A 4,353-nucleotide genomic window follows, 5' to 3' on the forward strand; every position below is an offset into this window, starting at 1 on the left:
CACCTTATTAGACATTTGGGGGCTTCCTGTTCAATGAACATAGCTCGCTCACCCATCTTGATCCGGCCTCCGGCCACCTTATTGGACATTTGGGGGCTTCTTGTTCAATGAGCATAGCTCACTCACCCATCTTGATCCGGCCTCCGGTCACCTTGTTGGACATTTGGGGGCTTCCTGTTCAATGAACATAGCTCACTCACCCATCTTGATCCGGCCTCCGGCCACCTTATTGGTCACATGGGGGCTTCTGCTCCCCGAGCATAGCAGTTCACACCCATGTGATCTGGTTTCCAAGCCAAACATTGAGTCAAACCTGCCTGTTTTCTTGATGCTACTCCGCTAGGTGACCAGCCATACTCTTGACAGTTACTCTTTTAGTAAGACCCTGAACTTGTCAACATTAAAATGACGGCCTTTGTCAGAGCCGGCTTACAGAGAGCTAGGACAAACTCACTCGTTGTCGCAGTCTCTCCGCTATGTGGCCTGTTTGTACTCTTGCTAGTTACTCTTTCCAATAAGACCCTGAACTGGTTAAGGTTAAAACAACGGATTTATGTCACATGAGAGCCAGCTTATGGGATATTTTTTTTTTCAAAAACAGAATCGATCTGCACATTCTGGATTGATGTCAAGCTTCAGGCTTGCAAAGTTACATATTTACAGGACCGACATGCTATTGGTCTACATGTATGATATCATATTTCAATAAGTATTTGGTGTTTTCCAACCACCCTGATTATAGACTTTAAGTCGCCAGGACATATCATGTCGGATGTTATGACCCGCTCTGATGAAAACCGCCATGGCATTTTTTCTTCAATATGTGTAGATGCATTATGGGACAACATGATCTACTTTCCATAATCTTTCACGGCAAAAGAACAAGTACCATCAGTTTTCCAGAGGATAAAACATGCACGATGGCACGACAGATCATTGTTTTACTAGTCCATTACATGGCTCCGCGAGCCCAAATGATTAAGTGTTTTTAAGCAATGTCTGATGAGCAGATTATGAGCCGTCTAGTGGATTAATTTTCCAGGACTTGGTGGGTTGAGGCTTTCGGGTCATCCTGTGTCGATTCTTCTTCTTCCTTCATCGTCTAGAAGTTAGGGGGTGACAAATTGATGCCAGTCAAGGCTTGAAATTCAGCTTTGCCATTGATAAGCTCAGACAGATCGATTTCAGGGGCAAAAGTATGTTACGAATTGGAGGGATGAGATCCACAATTTTTTAAGCCGACATTGATATCTTCTGATTGTCCGCTGTATAAGCTGCCTGCTATCTCGACAGATATGTTTCTTCGGCAATAAGGCTCGCCAATGGATGCATCTCTTTCACACAGGCAGCAAAATCCTTCTTATCAAAGGTAGACCCGTCCTCTTTGAAGCTGGGGCAGCCAGTAGCTAGCTCGCCCGGGACCAATTCTGCCTGCCATGCCTTAGCCCGACTTAAAGCCGTAATGGCACCGACTCTCGCAGCTGACTGCTTGATTTCTTCAATTCTTGCTTGCAATATAGAAAGTTTGCTTAGAACATCACTGAGAAGGGATGGTGCTTGATTGGTTGGTGAGATGGTTGCTATTCTGCGCTGAGCACTAGTATATAATTGTTACACCAACGTGTAAACCGCCTTGAGCTTTATCAGCATCTCTTGACCAAGATTGCTGCTCCTGGGGCCTGCAAAACATAATGTGGTTAAATCACCAGGCGGCTTACAAAGTGGAGTGTGGAAATTCATTACAATATTTATGTCTTACTTACCATAAATGGCAGAGGTCATCTGTGTGATATGATGCTTTAAGCCGGTAAGTTCTGCGGTGACCTCTTGACTTTAAGGCTATCTAAAAGTCTACATCATATTCAATTCTATCATATTCAATAGACTTGGGGGCTGAAGGAGTATATCTTAAGAAGGCGAATCAAAAGTTTGTACCTCATATTTCTGATGCATTTGTTTGACCATATCAATCCAACTCGAGCGTTTTACCCTTGTGTCACTAGCGCAACACGAGCCATTCAAAAAACGCCTTGGAACTGAAGAGAAATCCATCTCTATACAAACTCTTTATGTTCCTACTGTGCACTTGGCTGGGGTAGCCGAAGAGTACTTCATTGTTTCTCAAATGAGAATAACTGGCCATGTCAAACTTGACTTTACGTTTCTCAATCAATTCTTCTTTGGTAGTATGTTTTGCCGAGACAGTGGGATTCCCTGGTTCTTGGAAACCAGTGCCGGTGATTAGAACTTCTTCAGTATTTGGTTCAGAAGGCTTGATTGGGCTTGGCGGTTTAGCACCCATAGGGTCGATAATTGTATGATCAGTGGAAGCGCCATGATTTTTTGGTGGCGGGTCATCAGCAAGCTCCTCCGAGTGTTGCATGGAGGCTTCAGATACTGGTCCTTGCTTCTCCGGCTCATGGGTTTTGGGGTGTTCGACCGGTTTGTTGGTTTTCGCCTTCTTGCTAGGCTTTGCCATTCCATTGTAAGATGATTGAAGGAGTCAATATATGTATAGAAATGCGCAAACAACAGAAATAAAGTCATTACCCAGGGGCAGTCTTGAAAGCCGGCAGCTGGGTTTGAGATGAACCGCCAGAGGAAGAATGAGAAGTCCCCTGATAATTGGAGTCGGAAATATTAAGTGGTTGGCGAATAAGTCCCACTTTTGTACAGAAAGAGTTTGAATTTTGAGGCACCTCTTTCTGGTGCTTGCGTGGGGCTGGTGTGTTGGGTAACCCGGTGGATAACTCTCCGCCTCCACTGGTTCGAGTTCTGCGCCGGTTCTCATGTTGTTGTTGCTTCCAAATAAAGTTGGGATCCAAGTAAGCTAAGGGGTGAGAAAACTTCACTTTCCGGGTTACTTGTCAAATTTTCTGTCTTGGCAAAGGCTTTGAGTCGGAGGAAATAATGGTTACCTCTTCATCACCCGCCTGGCTGGTTTCCACGTCATCCTGGTAGCAATCAGTGTCATTAAGATAATTGAAAAAAGAGATAATGGAATCAAGGTCTACCTCCGACTCATCCTCCTCCTCCAAGTTTAAAAGTTCAGAGGCGGTTAATTTCTTCTTATTCTTCTTGAGGGCCTTAGTCATAGCCCTGGCTTTCTTGGCAACTTTCTTGTCATACTTCTTGTTCCAAAAGGCGGATGTAGCCTGTGTAAGTCATATGAAGGTAAGAGATATGCAGATCATATAAACAATGAGGCAAAATAAGAGAATTGAGGAACTTACCTAAGGTGGCGGGTTAAGTTTGCAGAAGGGGTCCAGTCCCACTTTGCTGCAGCTTTCCAAGCTTTCCCCCAGAAGGGTTTTGGTCATATCAATGATCGCTTTATCAGACAAATGTACTGGGCAGTGGCACAGCGGATCATTGACATCACTAGTATATGAGCACATTAACCCGGGCCGGCGGCTCAAAGGTATGATCCGCCAAGCCACCCATCAACGGACCAGGTCGACACCAGTCAATCCATTGGCCAACAACGCTAACCTTTGAAAAGGTAGGCATAATTTTGGCTCGTTCAGCGGTAGTAAGCCAGTCTGGAAGAGGGTGCTTTGCACTGAGTCGGTGGTCGCGACAACCCGGACAGGGATTTTCTTCAGCTGGGGATGTATCTTGACAATAGAACCAAGTTTGATTCTAGTCTTTAGGATGACTTGGAAGCACAACAGAAGGAAAGATGGCATCTCTTCGTTGCTGAATTGAGACTCCCCCAAGTTCTAAGCTGGGTCCATCAGCAAACTCATTCTGGTGGTTCAAATAAAAATACTCCCTAAAGAGCTCAACACTTGGTTCCTCTTGAAGATATACTTTACAGAAGACTTGGAAATTGCAGATATTTGAGACGGAGTTGGGTCCGATGTCTTGAGGATGGAGTTGAAAGAAATGTAGAACGTCACGGAAGAATTTTGACCCAGGCGGTGAGAAACCCTGGTTCATGTGATCAGTAAAAACAATAATCTCACTATCCTGTGGCTGAGGTCTGACTTCATCTGGTTTTGGAACATGCCAGTGAATGACATTTTTTGTTGGTAAGAAGCCGATTTTGACACATTCTTGAAGCATTTGCTCTGTGACGATAGAAGGTACCCAGTCGCATGACGTAACTGTCTTAGTCATGATTGGGGTCCACGGCCTAAACAAGAAAATTTAAGATGTGATTAAACCAGTAAGTATAGCTGGGTTGTATCAACATTGAGTTGGTGATTTAAAGCGGTGCGGAGTTAAACCGGCAGGCACCTGGCGGGTTACAAATTATTGTTTAAACCGTCGTGAAGGGATAATGGCTATGGATCTACAACAGTTCAGAAAATGAAGTCAATTCTAAACCAGAGGTGACATATTTCCCTT

The sequence above is a fragment of the Triticum dicoccoides genome, chromosome 3A (assembly GCF_002162155.2).
Source record: "Triticum dicoccoides isolate Atlit2015 ecotype Zavitan chromosome 3A, WEW_v2.0, whole genome shotgun sequence".
Taxonomy (NCBI): Eukaryota; Viridiplantae; Streptophyta; class Magnoliopsida; order Poales; family Poaceae; genus Triticum; species Triticum dicoccoides.